The sequence below is a fragment of the Molossus molossus genome, unplaced genomic scaffold (assembly GCF_014108415.1).
Source record: "Molossus molossus isolate mMolMol1 unplaced genomic scaffold, mMolMol1.p scaffold_m16_p_18, whole genome shotgun sequence".
NCBI classification, from domain to species: Eukaryota; Metazoa; Chordata; class Mammalia; order Chiroptera; family Molossidae; genus Molossus; species Molossus molossus.
This window is the reverse complement of record NW_023425353.1, coordinates 32,043,168-32,061,567: the sequence shown is the minus strand read 5'-3', so window position 1 is coordinate 32,061,567 and position 18,400 is coordinate 32,043,168. Positions and strand designations below refer to the sequence as shown.

At 41.8% G+C, this 18,400-nt stretch overlaps 1 protein-coding gene across 1 annotated transcript in view; it reads right to left on the bottom strand.

Moving 5' to 3' along the window:
• PIK3CB (phosphatidylinositol-4,5-bisphosphate 3-kinase catalytic subunit beta) overlaps nt 1-15,631 on the bottom strand; it is a 185,367-nt gene extending 169,736 nt beyond the window's left edge. Inside the window, exon 1 of the mRNA XM_036266197.1 lies at nt 15,552-15,631. The gene's annotated coding sequence lies outside the window, so the exon portion shown is untranslated. The remainder of the gene's footprint in view (nt 1-15,551) is intronic.
• Between the last annotated feature and the right edge of the window lie 2,769 nt (nt 15,632-18,400).

Below are 18,400 nucleotides of genomic sequence, written 5' to 3'. Positions count from 1 at the left end.
TCTGTAACAGCCAAAAAACTGAAAACAACCCAAATCTTTCAATAGGTGAATGGTTAAACAAACTGTGGTTCATCCATATCATGGAATTCTACTCAGCAATAAAAAGGCGCACACTATTAATACATGCAACACTTGGATGAATTTTCAGGAAATTATGCCAAGTGGCGGGGGGGGGGGGGGGGGGAAGGCCATCTCAAAAGGTTATATACTGTATGTTTTCATTTATATAACAATTGTGAAAGACATAATGGAGGATCAATTAGTGGTTGCCAGGGGTTAAAGACCTGATAGGGGAATGAAAGGTGGGAGGGGTGTGGGTGTGAGAGGGAGGGGTGGTTATAAACATGCAATACAAGGGATCCTTATGGTGTTGGAACTGTTCGGTATCTTGATTGCAGTGGTGCATACAAAAACCTACACAGGTGATAAAATTGTATAGAACTTAATACACACATAAAAGTCCAAGGAAAACAGGGGAAATCTGAATGATGTTAGTACATCATATTAATGTCAATATCTTGGTTGTGATACTATACTAATTTTACAAAATGTTACCACTGGGGAACACCCAGACAAATATACAAAGATTCTCTCTGTATTATTTAATACAACTGCACATAAATCTAAAATTATCTCAATCAAAATTTCAATTTGCCCTAGCTGGATGGCTCAGTTGGTTGGAGCGTTGTCCTATACACCAAAAGGTTGCAGGGCACACACCTAGTTTGCAGTTTCAATTCCCAGTCAGGACACATGCAGGAGGCAACTGATTGGTGTTTCTCTCTCACATCAATGTTTCTCTCTCTCTTCCTCCCTCTCTCTCTAAAGTCAACAAAACCATATCTTTGGGTGAGAATTATTATTTATTTCTTTTCAGTTTTAAAAAAGCCTGAAAACCTAAATCCACTCAGCTAGAGGCTCCCTAAAGCTGGAGCCTGGACATCTGACAGACCTCCGTGCTTTTCAAACTGTCAAGAGTAAAGAACTAGTGTTTTTTTTATTTTATTTTACCCCAGTTGTAGTAATCTAATACTTTCCTAAAACACACCAAAAAAAAATTATCAGAAAACTAAAAGACAGGCCAACCGGTGTGGCTCAGTGGACTCAGCATTGTCCCATAGACTGAGAGGTCCCCATTTAATTCCCAGTCCAGGCACATGCTCAGGTTTCAGGCTTGATCCCCAGTGCGGGGTGTGCAGGAGGTAGTTGATAAATGTTTCTTTCTGACATCAATGTTTCTCTCTCTCTTCCTTCCGCTCTCTTTAAAAAAAATCAGTAAAAACATTAAAAAAAAAAAAAAGACAAGCCCAAGTGTTATTATTAACTCTCAATTTCCGTGGGATATTACAGTGAATATGGCAAGCAGCACAGGCTCACACTTTTGAGCAGTGATACATCAAGACAACTAAACCTACTCATAAATTCTTAGCACACCAGTTCTATCTCCTCAAAATTCAACACAGAGACATTGTCTGACTAAAGAGATGCTTCCCATGTTCATGAAAAAGATCTTTAAATACTTAGGTGGATCTTTAAATACTATATATTCATGAAAAAAGCCCATCAAAAGCACACAAAAAAAAAACCGCTTATAAAAACCAGTCTCTTTATGAAAGATAACACTGCCCTGGCCAGTTTGGCTCAATAGTTATAGCCTGCGGACCAAAGGGTCATGAGTTTGATTCCCAGTCAAGGGCATGTACCACGGTTGCAGGTTGGACCCCTGGCTCTGGCTGGGGTCCTGCGGGAGGCAAATAATTGATGTATCTCACATCATGTTTCTCTCTCCCTCCCTCCCTCCCTCCGTCTGTCCCTTCCACTCTTATCTGAGAAGCAATGAAAAAAAAATATATATCCTCAGGTGACATATAAAAAAGACAACATATGAGAGTTAAATGTTCCTGTAAGCCTGACTGAGAAGTCATTCTTTAAAATACACACACTACAAATTACACATCTAAGATTAAAGTAAGGCAACTCGAGGTGTTCTGTGAAACTCTTGGTGGGAAACTAGTCTAGACTAGGTCTTAGGATGAGAGTGCTCTGAATATGAAACTCTCTCTCTTGCAACACTCCATTTCTACATCTGACTGCCTTTCTCCTTAATTTAGGTTCAAATGTAGATAGTATAAATAATATTAGAGCTCGAATAAATGTAATAAATAACAGCTGAGAAAAAACATGAAAAATAAAATCCTGAAGGAATTTCCAAGTTTCTCTTAATTTTGTCCCATAGTTTTCAAACTCCTTTTAAAATAACGTCTTGCCAATTATACTAACAGCTAAACTGCCAGTTTTGAGGTTCACATCTTTTCTCTCTATGCCATTACTCTTAGAGATTAATAAATACACAACAAGATATCTGTGTCAACAATAAACAAACAAACAAACAGAAGGCAAACCTACAGCAAGGATAATCTCCTGATTAACAGCCCTAATACTTAGCAGAATACATTTGTCTATGGAATTGAAAAAGGAAATAATTATTCAGCAATTTAAAAGTACTGATATATACTGCAATACGGATAAACCTTGAAAGCATTATGCTAAGTAAAAGAAGCCAGTCACAAAAGACTGCATATTATATGATTCCATTTATATTAAATGTCCAGAACAGGTAAATCTAGAGAGACATAAATTAGGGCTGGGGGCAGGGATGAACCTGGACAATAGCTAACAGTTTCTTTTTGAGGTGATAAAAATTTTGTTAAATTGACTTTGGTATGGTTGCACAACTCTGAATATATTAAAAGCCACTGGCTGTACACTTTTTTTATTATTGATTTTTGTGAAAAATACCCAAAGATATTTTTCCATTGATTTTTAGATAAAGTAGAAAGGAGGGAAGGAGGGAGAGGAAAGAGAAAGAGAGAAACATAGGTACAAGAGAGACACATCAATTGGTTGCCTTCCGAATGACCCAAACCAGGGCTAGGGGTGGAGCCTGCAACCCAGGTACATGCCCTTGACCAGGAACCCACAACACTTTGGTCCTGGGAGCAACACTCTAATTGGCCAGGGTTATTTATTGATTTTCAGAGAGAGATAAAGACAGAGAGAGAGAAAAAGAAACATCAATTTGTTGTTCCACTTATTTATAGATTCACTGGTTGATTTTTTTTTAATTTGAAAAAAAGAAACATAGATTTTTGTTGTTCCACCCATTTATGCACCTATTGGTCAATTCTTGTATGTGCACTGACAAGAGTTCAAACCCGTAACCTTGGCGTGTTGGGATGATGCTCTAACCAACTAAGCTACCCAGACAGGGCCAGAGGCTTAGTTTTCAAATCCAAAATGAATGCAAATGAACAGAGATCTCCAACTTATCCATTCACACATTAACTGCATTACAGGTACAATACCAGTCAATATAGAAGACAAAATAAATACAAATTTTTAAAGTTTTAATGATACTTAAACTAAACATTATAATTAATGTCCATTTTGTTTAATTTTATACCTTATGGAAGGTTATCATTTTAATCTTTAACACAGTTTAATTTTGTTACTTTTCAACTGCATGCATTTATTATGTTCACCTTTTATGGTGAATATGTTATCCAAAATTCAAAAGCACAAAAGGGTAAAAAATAAAGCACCCTACCACTCAATTCCTTCAGTTAACCCAGGTTCCTCTTCCCAGAGGCAACCAATGTACAGTCGGCCCTCGTTTATCATGGTTAATCAGTTCCAGACTCTACCGCAATAAATGAATTTCCACAAAGTGGGATTCTTTATAAATCAAATATTTTCACAGTTAGAGCATAAAAAACCTGTTTATGACCTTCTAAATACATTCTTTAACATTTTTAGAGTCCTCTAGACATGAAATAACACCCTTTAGTCACCATTACACTCGTATTATCCAATATATTAAACAAGAGAAAATAAGACATATTAGATGTTACAAATATCATATTATTATTGTACATTTAATTACAAACACACAGTTCTTACATACAACCACTAACCTATGAAAATAGTGCAACTTGTTCGATGATGAAGCGATGACAATGAAGTGATGTACTGCACAGCAAAGAAGAGCAAGGTTACTGCTCCTCTGAAGGCACGACCTCAGTAGGGAAGTCTTCAGGTGGAGCTGTATCTTTAGCAGGTGCAGTGTCATCGTCGTTGTCTTCTGCTGAAGGAGTACTAGCAGTAGGCAGTGGGTGTCTAGGTGCGCGGCTGAAGAACATCGTGATAGGCAGTTGTTGGCACTGTCTTTTCATATGCATAAGAAGGCTTTTGTAGGGTTCTATCACTCCATCAAGTGCATTCCGGAACCGCAATGCACACATCATTTGTGGGTCCCATTTGCCAATCATGTCCTGTACTACCTTAATAATTCTCATGACTTGTGAGAGATGCTCAAGTGTAAGGCCAACTTCCTCCTCCTGACCCCCAGGAACCTCTGGCTGCTCTTCCTCCTCCTTACTCGCAGACTTAGTCATCTCCACCAGATCCTCGTCAGTTAAGGGATCTGAATGCATCTCCAGCAGCTCATCCACATCATCGTGGGTCATATCCTCGAAACCTTCTCCTCCCAGCAGCCGGACTAGCCTAACTGCCTTATCCACTGCCGAGATGCTTATATCCTCTGGGGTGAATCCTCTGTAGTCATGGACTATTTCAGGCCACAACATCTTCCAGCTGGCCTTCACCGTCTCGGTCTTTATGTCCTTCAACATGGCCTGGATATTCTTCAGACAGATGGCAATGGTATACTGCCTCCAATACACCTTCGGCAAGAAGTTCTCCTCAAAAAAAGAAAAAGAAGTTTCCCGCAAGGTCCATGCCTTCGACAAGGTGCTGCAGGGTGTTTCGCGAGTAGACAGCCTTGAATGTGCGAATAATGCCTTGATCCATGGGGCTGGATCAGTGAAGTGGTGTTGGGTGAAAGGCACTCAATCCATACACCGTGGTAGGATAGGTCTCGCGCATGACCTCCAGCATTGTCCATGAGGAGAATTAAACCTTTCTTCGAGATACAGCTTGACTTAGGGGATGATGCACTCATGGAACCAGTCCGGTAACAGCTGTTTTGTGATCCTGCCCTTGTTGTTGTGCATCCAGTGCACTGGAAGCAGGTTCTTGTTTTTATTCTTCAGGGCCCTAGGGTTCTTGGCCTTGTAGATAAGGGCAGGCTTGAGCAAAAATCCCTCAGTATTTCCACACATAACGATAGTCACGCAATCCTAATACGGCTTGAAGCCACGGACCTTGGCCTTATCCTTGAAAATCAATGTCCAGGAAGGCATTCTTCTCCAGAACAGTCCTGTTTTGTCCATATTGAACACCTGATGAGGATGATACTCGCCCTCAAGGATCTTCTGGAACAAAGAAGATCCTTGAGGAGGATCTTCTGCTGTAGGCTGATAAGCAGAGGCAGTTTCTCTGTGGAGAACGACACTCTTCAGATGATACCTCTTCTGGAACTTCTCGAATCAACCCTTGCTCACCGTGAAATCCATGAACATTGCATAAGAGGGTCCTGGTTGAGGTTTGTCTGCCGTAAAGCGCTGATAGAGCTGCCTCACCTTCTCCCGGATGACCAGTGAATTCAACGGAATATTTTTCTTGCAGCTAACACTGATCCAAATGGCTAGGGCAAACTCTGTTTTCACTATGAACTTATTACGACTTGTCACAACATGCTTCGCTTCCTTGTTGAAAGAGACAGTAGCCGTTGGATGGATGTTCTTTTCATCTTTACAGATGGTGCGAACAGTAGACTCATTCAAGTCGTAATGGCGGGCAACCTCCATGATTTTCTTGCCATCTTTGATCATATCCAAGAGTTTCACCTTCTCCTGGATGGTAAGAATCTTCCTCTAGCGCTTAGTTTAATCGTCAGAAGGTTTAGAAGCAGCAGCACGTTTAGGAGCCATCATGGGGCTTAGATAAAAGTTCTCAGAAATCACAAACACTGCCCTGGCCGGTTTGGCTCAGCAGTTAGAGCATTAGCCTGCGGTCCAGAGAGACCCGGGTTCAGTTCCCACTAAGAACATGTACCTCAGATGCAGTTTGTCCCCGGCCCTGGTTGGGTCGTGCAGAAGGTAGCCACTTGATGTGTCCCTTTCATGTTGATGTTTCTCTCTCTCTCTCTCTCTCTCTCTCTCTCTCTCTCTCTCCTCCCTCCCTCCCTCCCTCCCTCTCATTCTATCTGAACAAAAAATGGAAAAATGTCCTCGAGTGAGGATAAAAAAGAGAAATCGCAAACGCTTACAAAAGCAAAGATGCTTCCAATGCATAGCGATGTAGAAGCGTGTATGAGAGAAACAAACTTGCATGAGGCTGAGACGATCAGTGGCCGAGATAGGAAGAGGACAGGATAGCCAATCAGTGAACAGCACGCTCTGATTGGCTTGGTTTCACCACACCCGATTTTTTGGAAAAAAGTTGTTGCTCACACACAAGGAGTGGTCGAGCAGTTGCACATGGCATTGAAGGATTTGCAGGGGTGCTCAAATACATAGGCCTACAGTCTATAGGTACAGTAATTTTAATTATAATACAGGGGTGTATAATTGACTCAGACAACCAAGCGTGCACTGTATCATTTTCAATGTCTCGATCAATTTTTTAATGAATATATTTGAATAAACTGCGATAGAGTGAAGCTGCGAAACTCAAAACACAAAATGGCGAGGGACGACTCTACCAATCTGTTGGGTATCCTTTCAGAAATACTGCACTTAAAAGCAAGCAAATGCATATATTCTACTGCCCTAATTTTTATTTTATTTATTTATTTTTTTATCCTCACCCGAGGACATTTTCCCATTTTTTTGTTCAGGTAGAGTGGGAGGGAGAGAGAGGAACAGAGAGAGAGAAAGAGAAACATCGATGTGAAAGGAACACATCGAGTGGCTGCTACCCGCACGATCGACCAGGGCCGGGGACAAACTGCAACCGAGGTACGTGCCCTTAGCGGGAACCGAATCCGGGTCTCCCAGGACCGCAGGCTGACGCTCTAACCGCTGAGCCAAACCGGCCAATTTTTAAAAAATAGTAATAGTAGAGCCATGCCAGGATGGCTCAGTTGGTTGGCACTACTGATTATTTATGAAGACTTCAAAAAAATTGGACTCCTTAAAATATTTTTTCTTTACTGAAATCAGATCCCAACCTAAGCCTACAACTAAATGTAGTGAAGTGTAAAACTTCTCTAATTCATTAAATAGTTCATTTTTAAAATTGATAACACTTCAGTGTCTTTAGGTCTCCACAACCAGCAATGAAGAAATAATTAACATATTTTTTATTTTATAACTACACAGACCTCTTCTATAGAAGCCACTGCATATAAATTAATTCAAAATTAGTGATTAGCTCAAAATAACCACTGGAGTGGGCTCCAGTTAGGCAGGAAAACCTTTATGTCCTATGTATCTCCTTCTATATGTCTGAGTACTACTATTTATTAATAGTTGATATAATGTTAATGCTCACATTCCTTTCTCATGTGAATATGGGGGAGGCAAAATAGCATAATGATTCTCTCTATTCATTTTTTAAGTTAAAGATTAATAACTACAGTTTATTGGTTCACTTATTCAAAAGTAAATTTATGTCTTACTTCCTCTATTGTCAATACTTTAGCATCAAACTTAGCCACATTTCAATATACCACCCAAATTACCAGAACAGAAAGAAAAAATATATATTTTGGGTTTTCTTATTTGAAAACTCTGTAAATATGACCTATACCAGCTTTTAGAACATTTAACTAGGTGATACATTAAGCACTTTTGTTAGTTACACATATATGACAAACCACAAAACCATAGTCTTTCTCATTGCAAAGCCAAGGCAAAAGGAAAACCTGATTGTATATCCAAAATAAAGGCATACTACATCAATAACTAATTCATTGTTTAACTCTTAACTCTTACCTATAAAACTGGACTACAGTCTGACCTGGCAGGTTTGGTTCAGCAGTTAGAGCGTCCGGTAGCTGTGGCTGGGGGCTGGAGCTGCAGTTGGTGCTTGCAGTTGGTGCTGGGACTGCCCCGGTTGGGACTGTGCAGAACGCAACCACTCAACGAGTTTCTCTCACATAGATGTGTGTGTCGCCCCCCGCCCCGCTCTCTCCTTCCCTCAGGTGAGGATTTTAAAAAAAAATACAAGTAGATCAATCCTAGAGAAATTAAGCCTGAAACATGGCTGGAGGCAAAAATGACAAAATGAGGCTATTCTACTTCAGGCACAGAAGGGATGTTTTTCACAGCACAGGGCTTTAGGGGGAACAGCTCAGACAGGCTGGACATTAGTAGACTTTAACTAAAAACATACATATTGTCCACACTCCCACAAAGCCTTCACCACTGCCCAAAATATGAAAAGAGAAGCCAAGGGTTCCTGTGTTTTCTTCTCAGCTAATACTCTGCTCCATACTGCCTTGGTTAAGCTATCTCTCATTTTTCCCCATCTGCAAAGAAAGGATGGCAATACTTAGCTTACAAGAACACTGTGGACATTATGGGCTGAGATCTCATTATTTATCACAAAAACTCAATCACTTATGCCAGTAAAGTGCAAATGTCTCAAAATGGAGTATGACCTCTTGTTGACAGTCACCTCAGATTTCTTACAGTGGCTCAGCAGGTAAGGAATGCATGGAATTCAGGTCTTCAAGGTCTAGTAAGCATTGTGGTTAAACCACTCAGTCAACACCAAATTATGTGGGGCAATGCCTGATGATTATCTGACTCCTTTGACCCCCCCCCCCTTCTCATCTTTCCACTACTTCACGACTGCTATTACTTCTAAATGGTAAGAGGAGATAGATATGAAATTAGTAAATACTATAAATTAGTTATTAGAAATGCCAGAAAACACTATGGTCAGGAATGTGGGTAAACTGCAGTTGAAATAAAGCTTCTGAATTACCCAAGGATTTCTTTTAATCCACATAATCCTCCTCCTGAAGGACTGGATAATCAGAATCACATTTCCCTTGAAGGCAAATGAGCATTTGCTTGGGTGGTCTCCCAAGAGGCCAGAGCACAGAAGGATGACAAACTAGAGGATCAGCAATGTGACAATCTCTCCTGGGTTTGCACCAGGGTTCGGAGTTGCAGACCTGGATCTATCAATACCAGGATATAGGGGACTGTAAATACTCCCAAAGGGTCAATTAACAATAACCTCAGGTGATCTTCTTTAAATATTCCAGGAAATAAGGAGATATCCATGCTTGGTGAAAGGTAGGGAAAGATATATAAATAAATCCTGAAGCCAGGATTTTTTCAGGGGAAGGATTTGTGAATTTTCTGAGGAAATGATGGAATTTCTAGATTAACTGCTTTATGCCTGAACCAAGTTAATAGGATAATGAAAAGCTACATTTACAATATACTTTAGCTATACAGGTAACATATCCTCCCCCTCAACACCTAGAAAGTTGAATACAGTACCCAAAATTCTAAGCACTGGAATAAAATGGATAGGCTAGCAGAAGGGGACAATGCTAGAGAGAGACCAGGGAGAAAAGCATAATCCTTTGCAAAATTAATCTGCACCCCATGAGAGCAGTAAATGGGAATTCTGGGTTTACTGAAGAGAAATGAGAGGATATGTGATGATGTCCATTATGATTTTTTCACAGATTTAGTCCCCAAATTTCTTTGTTAGATGGTGCCTATTATAACCTGGTATTATGAAATTTGTATCACTGACAGGTTCCAAAAGTTAGAAGATAATTTTTTAACTTAAAGCCTTCATAAGCATTCTTCCATCTGCAAGGTTAAATATTTTATTGCATGTAAACCCATTATGTGAAGATTTAAATTCTCCCATTTATATTTCTAAAAGAAAACCAACAATTAGGTTGATCAATTAATTATTCACTTATTTCGGTTCTGATATATTCTGTACATGAGAAATTTCTCTTTAAAAAATGTCCAAGAGTTGCCCAGCCAACGTGGCTCAGTAGATTTAGCATCATTCCATGGACTTGAGAAGTCCAGGTTTGATTCCCAGTGAGGGCACATGCCCAGATTTCGGGCTAAATCCCCAGTAGGGGGCATGCAGAAGGCAGCCGATCGATGTTTCTCTCACTGATGTTTCTATCTCTCTTTCCTCTCCTTCCCTCTCTCTAAAATCAGTAAGAACATTTACAAAAAAAAAAGCCCAAGTGTTAAGAATTGGGGGGAGGTGACTACAAAGGAGTAACAATGGGGGAATTCTTTGGGATGTTGGAAATGTTCTGAATACTGTTAGTTGTGGTAGTCACAAGAATCTATGCATGCGTAAAAATTCAAAGGACCAGTCCAGCAGTTGTGGCTCAGTGACTGAGCAATGACCCATGCATAAGGAGGTCACTGATTCAATTCAGGGTCAGGGCACATGCCCAGGTTGTGGGCTAAATCTTCAGTGGGGGGCATGCAGGAGGTGGCCAATCGATGTTCTCACTTACTGATGTTTCTATCTCTCTCTCTCTCTCTCTCCCTTCCTCTCTCTCTCTAAAATCAATAAAGAAAAAAATTTTAAAAAAGAAAAAAATAGCCCTGCCCTGGAGAGTGTGGCTCAGTTGGATGGTGTATTATCCTATAAAACAAAAGGTGGCAGGTTCAATTCCTGATTAGGGCACATACCCAGGTTGGAGGTTCCATCCCTGGTCCGGAGGCATGCAAGAGGCAACTGATTGATATTTCTCTCTCATATAGATGTTTCTCTCTTTCTCTATCTCTCCCTCCCCCACCCTCTAAAATCAATTCAAATTGTTTTTAAAAAAAGACAGCCCTGCCCTGGCCAGTTTGGCTCAGCGGTTAGAGCATCAGCCTGCAGTCCAGAGAAACCCGGGTTCGGTTCCCGCTAAGGGCGCATGCCTCGGTTGCAGTTTGTCCCGACCCTGGTTGGTCGTGTGGGTGGCAGCCACTCGATGTGTCCCTTTCCCATCGATGTTTCTCTCTCTCTCTCTCTCCCTCCCTCCCACTCTATCTGAACAATAAAATGGAAAAATGTCCTTGGGTGAGGATAAAAGAAAAAATAATAAAAAAAGACAGCCCTGGCTGGGTAGCTCAGTTGGTTAGAGTATCATCCCAATACACCAAGGTTTCGGGTTCAAACAAGGGTCAGGGCACATACAAAAAGCAACCAATGAATACATAAATAAATGGAACAACCAATCGATGTTTGTTGTTTCTCTCCCCCCCCCCTTCTTCTCTGTCTCTAAAAATCAATAAAATAAAAAATAAAAATGCAACTGATTTCTGGATTTTTTAAAAGAAAAGGATAGTTTACTCTCCCGAAATGTGTTCTGACATTGTACTAGAGCAGGCTCATAGACACTCCTTAGAAAAATAGCTCATATACTTCAGGAAATGAACAGGGGGCAGAGAGGAAAATATTCAAGTATCAAAATTTGGGGGGGGGGGGTGAGAGGTAAATTGTCCCACATGAGTCTCAAAATCTGTATTTTCCCGTATCTTCCTTTTCTCTTCTACTAAATGTTCAGTCAATTATTCTTCTAATCTCGGAGTTCCTCCTCCAACATGTATTTTTACCATATTTCTACTTTGACGATGGAGTTGTATACTTCTGATTTCTTCCATACCCTTCTTTGTTCACATACTTGCAAGATAGTTTTTAGGGCCAGGCTCAGTCTTGGGCAGGGCATAGGGGGTTCAAAGTTATTTGCCTCTTTCTAAAACATGACAAAGCTGTCAAGTGTGCAGTTACCAGAAACCAAACAACAGGAATTTATCCCCAATATAAGGTAAGCTATGACTTCAAATCAAATGGCTCAGAGGATATACACATATACACTTGTAAGGGTGGGGGAAAGAGAGTCTGATTTCTTTTTTTAATAGTGTAATTGAAATAATAACATTTGCTCTCTGTAAAAATTCCAACTGCTACCCTAGAGGAGTTATGCAATATTATATCAAACTACCACATTTGAGAAACAATCCCCTCCAGTCAAGACCAAAATTCAAAGCCTCAAAATAATCAAATAGGCTGGAAAACTTGTTTGGTTCCTTATTTGCAAAAATACTAATGATCCATTACACGATGAACAAAATTCACATTTGTTTTGTTATCAGTGGCTTAAGGTCTAAATGCTTAGCCTTTTCAGGAAGCACAGCATGTTAATGAAGACTAAGGGAATAAGGATATCTAACAATATAACTCTGGACCCTTTGATTACTTCCTCATTTACACAAATCTGGGACCAAAAAAGTGTAAAGTGTGTTCAGTACATGTTATATTTAGAATCAGAATATTTTATATCTTATTTCATTCACAAATTCATTCATTCAACATTAGTTAAATGTTCCGATCACTGTTCTAGTTACTGAAAATAGCCGGGAAGACAGAGGAGGTCCCTGCCATCAGATAACTTATAGTATGTTGGAGGGAAGATCATAAACAAAGAAAAAAAATAAGCAAGATAATTAGTTGATAATGCAGGTAGAGTTTAGATTTACTTCTTAGTGTAATGAGAAGCTACTGGAGCAGGAAAGTAAGCAAAGATCAATCTGACTGATTGAAAATGGACTGTAGGATAGTAAGACAAGAGGCAAGGAGACCAGTTAGGAAGCTACTACCCAGTAAGAATTGGGGTGGTGGTGATAAAAACAAACTAAAGTAAAAATATTCAGGATATATTTTGGAGGTAAAATTGGCACATTTTGCTGGTCATGTGTGTGGTAGGGGAGGAGTGAGGCAAAAGAATGAATTAAAGATGGACACCAGATTTTTCACTTAAGTAGGGTGAAGGAGGCGGGCAGAGGGATACTCTTACGAAATGGAGACTGCTGGGAAATGAATAGGTTGAGGAACGGAAATCAAAAGCTACACTTTGAACATGTTAAGTTTAAGATGCCTACAGACAAAATAAGGAAAGATATCATGTACGCAAGTAGAATAAATCTGAAGTTCAGGACCTAAGATAAAAAATCTGAGAGTCAACAATACACTGACAGTATTTAAACCACAAGGCATGTATGATAGGATCATCCAGAAAGTACAGGTAGAAAAAAGTAGAGGGGCAAGCTTGAAAACCCTGAGGCATCAGAATGTTTGAATTCAGGAAGAGAAGGAAAAGTCAAGAGAGAGAGAAGGATTGAAGAGAAGGGAAAGTATAATATCCTGGAATATCCTAATATCCTTTCTATGTATAATATACTCTAGTCCTCCACCACTCTCCCAACCTGCTGGTAACACACACACTCAAATTCCATAAATAAAAAAAAAAAATTTGAGCCCTGGCCGGTTTGGCTCAGCAGTTAGAGTGTCGGTCTGTGGTCCAGAGAGACCCAGGTTTGATTCCCACTAAGGGCACGTACCTTGGTTGCAGTTTGTCCCCGGCCCTGGTTGGGTCGTGCGGGTGTCAATCACTCTATATGTCCTTTTCACATGGATGTTTTTCTCTCTCTCTCTCTCTTCCTCCCACTCTACCTGAACAAAAAAAATGGAAAAATGTCCTCAGGAAAAACTGAGGCCCAGAAAGATTGAGTGATATACTCAAAGCTCCAGATATTTGGGATCCATGTCCAGGCCTAAAACCAAGATGTGATTTCTGACTCCCAGCCTTTTCACAGTAGCTAACAGTGCTTCTACTATTGGGTTCACCAGTCTAAAGTTAGACAACAGGGAAGATAGTAATTTAGGAAGAACATAATTAAACTACAAGGAAGGACATAATTTAAATATAAAGTTCATTTTTAATTATTTTCTGTGTATGTTGTTTGCATTCACAAAGCAGGTTGGAATAAAAGCCTTTATGAATGAGTTATTAGGAAAAGCAGGAAATATAGGCAAAAGATGTAAGTGGCAATAAATTAAAATACAACTCAATTTTCTCCACTTCTAAAAAACAACCTGAAGGTAGACGACCCTCATCAGAGTGTAAAACGGGGTATAAAACAAGTTTTTTGGTTTTTTTTTTCATCCTCACCTGAGGACATTTTTCCATTTTTTGTACAGATAGAGTGGGAGGGAGAGAGAGGAAGAGAGAGAGAGAGAAACATCGACGTGAAAGGGACACATCAAGTGGCTGCCACCCGCACGACCAACTAGGGCCGGGGACAAACTGCAACCGAGGTACATGCCCTTAGCGGGAACCGAACCCGGGTCTCTCCCGACCGCAGGCCGACGCTCTAACCGCTGAGCCAAACCGGCCAGGGCACAAGTTTTTTGTTTTTACTCAGTTTTGCTCTAGTGAATACAATTTCAGTTTTAAAACTAAAGAGTTTTACTTTGTTGCACACTTGCCTCCTGAAACTAGGTTAAGACTTTTATCCTGAACACCTTCTCCTATGCTACATTATCATGACTTAAACAGTTCTGCTTTTACCATGAAAATCTTGGAGCATAGCATAAAAATCCCCAAATGATTAATGAACTGCTGAGAATTCTGACTCGTTAGAGATGATTTAATTAGGAATCATATTTCCAAACATTCATTCAGTGCTTCAAAATAAGTACTCATCTAATTTAATTATGATGACTTCACCAGACAGTAACACTGCCCACAACGATGTTTACAAAAGCACTTGTCACTCCCTTCGGATGTAGCAAAGCACACACACAAAAAAGGAGTCTGTTTCCATATTCCTCGTGTTTATACTCTGTAACAAGTGACAGAGTTTAAGTGTCACTTAAGATTATTTAAACAGCAAAGCACTTCAAGTTTGTGTTGTCTCACCATCTTCCATCCTAAGTGAATCCTAAATTCGCTGGGTTTTATTTTAGCAATAATTCCTACTCGGTACATGAGATAGGTACTCCAAGGCAACCGAAGCAAGAGACTACAGGATTCTAACGCCAATCCGGTATTAAACAATTCCAGTGGCGGCTACTGCACCACCAGAGTAGTTCGGAAATAATGTGCCCCCAAAACGTACACGCGCAGCCAGGAATTAGCAACAGCTGACGAGATGATGCACCAGGGTTGCTCCTAATCGCCCACCATTTACCCAGCACTTGCTGCTCGGTCCTGCACATCTTCCAATTCTATCCTCACAACAAACCTGTGAAGTACTTAGTAGTAGTATTATTATTGTCATTAACAAGCAGGACCCTTTGGCCCAAGGCCCCAAGACAGATCAGTGGCGGTGCCAGGATTTGAAAACACGACCATACCCCAACAGTCCAGGATCCCTGCCCCTAAAATGCACTTCTGCGCAAAAAGAAAAGAAAAGAAAAGAAAAGGCACCCGAGAGCGGGGAAGCTCCGGGGCTGGCGCGGAGACGCAGCGGGCAGACACTGCCTCCACAGAGGCTCCCCTTAAGAACGCGACCAACAGCGCCGGCCGCCCGGGGCGCCCAGCAGCGTCTCTGCCGCGGGAGGCCGGGCAGCGCCGCTCACCTTGGAGAAACCCGGAGGGCCGCAGTCGAGAGAGGCGCCCCCGCGGGCCGGCGGGCGAGAGTCCTCCGAGCAGGGAGGAAGCGCGGCGCGGGCAGCGAAGTCGCCGGCACCACAGGCGGTGGCCAGCAAGACCGCGCCGCCGGCCCGCTTGGGGGCACCTCCGCGGGCTGCTCCGACCGCGCCGCCCCTCAGCCGCGCCGCATATCCGGGTCGCGCTCCGCCACACTCACCTGCCTGGCGCTCCGCTACCGCCGGCTCCAAGCTCCGGGTGTGCGGTCAGCAGCCCAGACCACCGCGACCGTCCAGCTGCGGCGCCCCCATCCCGCCTCTCTCAGTCACCTCCTGCCTGCCCCGCGCGGCGCTACACCATCCCGCCGCCCACTGCTGTGGCCCGCCCCGTTCCTCCGCTGCCACCGCCGCCACCGCCGCCGCCGCCGCCGCCGCCGCACCGACCGACGGAGCACGCGCGCGCCGCCGCCGTGGCCGCGCCCGCGCGTGCGCGCGACTATCCCGCCCCGCGCGCCTCTCCGGCCAATCCTCAACACCGCAGCGGCCGCCGCAGACCTACGGGACGGGACAGGCGGGGCCGGGAGAAAGGCGACTCTTACCGCTTGGTGTTCTCCGGCAGCCCTCTGGGCAGCGCCGCTGCTGCGCAGTGGTTCTGCCCGTTTGCTGCTGCGGGAGGACCGCAGGATCGGGAATCCGCAGCAAGCAGCCTTCAGGAAAGAGCCCCCACCTGCCCCCACCGTCGCAGCCACCTCCCGAGAGACCCTCTCTTTTCCTGGGTCTCCTTGCTGGCGGTGTCTTGCTGGCAGTTCCTCTCCCTAATTCCGTTCTGCGACTTTGAACAGCCTCCTCGGTTCCTGAGCGCAGGCAGCAGTTTGCTTTTGCCGCTTCCCCTGTTTTCACTCTGGTTCTGGGGATAGGAACGCTAGGTCAGCTGCCCCACAGCTGGCCCTTCATTCCCTGCACTGTTAATGGTCATAAAAGAAAAAGTGTAGCCTTCCAAGCCCAAGATTCTTTTTCTGTATGTTCATTTTTGCGACAACAGCTAATATTTGCTACCGAGCCTTATGATTTACCCAGTCCTTTCTCATACCTTATCTCCTGTTATTTTTTTTTTACCTCAACCAGGAAATGTCATGGCCCTCTGTCTTACTGGCGCACTCGAATTTTACTTATTGAAAACCCAAAATTTAACTTACTCTAGAGCTACTATTTGTAAACGTATTGTAACACTACTGTAATAGTTCAGGCAAATAGTTTAGTTGTCTAGGAAAAATCTAGAAGTAGAACTTAATATAAAGCAAAGGTGGCAAACAAGCCGGTGATAAAGGAATGATTTGTTTGATAAATGATCTTGGTTTAATTGACTCTCTATTCATAGAACCATGCCATATTCAAAAATTCCAGAAGAATTAAAGATATAAAATATACAAATTAAAAACTTAGAGGAAATTTTTTAAAGAATAGTAGTATTGCTTAGTGAGGAGGAACTTTAAGCAAGACAGGAAGCCCAGAATCACTAAAGAAAATAATAAAATCATTTGTCTCCATAAATATTTTTAAAGTTTTGCATGACATCACAATGACAAGTTTAAAAAAAGAAGAGAAAACAAAAAACAATAGACAGAACACAACTACACAAAACATATGGCAAACATATTGTATCCCTAACATAAAAGAGTTTCTATAAATGGATTTTGAAAAGCTAAATAGGTCAATGTTTTAAAAATATGGTCAAAGTATACAAGCAGGCAATTAATGGAAGATAAAATCCAAATTAAAATGATGCTTGTTTCACTAATAGTCATGGAAAAGAACATTAACAATCTATTTTTCTGTCATTAGATTGTCAAACATTAACAAAAGCAGTCAATGATATATATGGAAACAAGCCCTGGTACAGAGCTGATGGGAATGTAAATTGACACAAACTCTGGGAATATCTATTAAAATTTAAAACATTAACATCTACTCATTGACCAAAAAATACATTAACTCTGCCCTGTAGAAAAGCTACAGAAATGACCAGTTGTAAGGATATATACACAATGATGTCATTAGTGGGTTGAATACTGGTTCTCCAAAAGATATGTCCATGTGATACCTGTGAACATATAGCATTATTTGGAAATGGTATCCTTACCGATGTAACTAAGGATCTTGAAATGAGATCATTCTAGATTTAGGGTGGGCCATAGGTCCAATGACAGGTGTCCTTATAAGAGAAAGGCAGAAGGAGATTTGAGATACAGAGACACAGAGACGAAGATGGGAAGAAGGAGGCAGAGATGGGAGTGATGCATCTGCAAGCCAAGAATGTCAAGGATTGCTGGCAGCTGCCAGAAGCTATGAGAGAGGCATAAAAGAGATTCTCCCTCAGAGCCTCTAGGAATGACACCTTGATTTTAGACTTCTGAACTCCAGAACTGTAGGAGAATAAATTTCTATTATTGTAAGCCACCCAGTTTGTGGTAATTTGTTAAAGTAGCCAAAGGAAACTATTACAGATGATTATAGTATTATTTGTAGTGCAAAACAAACTTGGAACAACCTGATTGTCCACAGGTAATGGAATCCATTGACTCAATTGTATAGCCTCCATACTATGGAATATTATGCAATGAAGAAAATGAGTTAGACCTATCTGTACTGACCCAGAGGAATGTCCATGATGTATTGCTCAAGTGGAAAATGCACTTTTTAGAGTGATAAAGAGTGGTATGATCTTGTTAGTATATTGCTGACCATTTTTAATATATTCAGGTGAACATAGAGAAAGGGGTGGAAGAATTTACACTAGGCTGATCACACTGGATACCTCAGAGGGCTGAAACAAGAGGGTGTGAATGGGAGAGAGTTCTTTTTTGAATTTAGAGAGAGAGCCCTGGCCGGTTTGGCTCAGCGGTTAGAGCGTCGGCCTGCGGTCCCCAGAGACCCTGGTTCGGTTCCCGCTAAAGGCACGTACCTCAGTTGCAGTTTGTCCCTGGCCCTGGTTAGGTTGTGCGGGTGGCAACTACTCGATGTGTCCCTTTCACGTCGATGTTTCTCTCTCCCTCTCTCTCTCTCTTTCCCT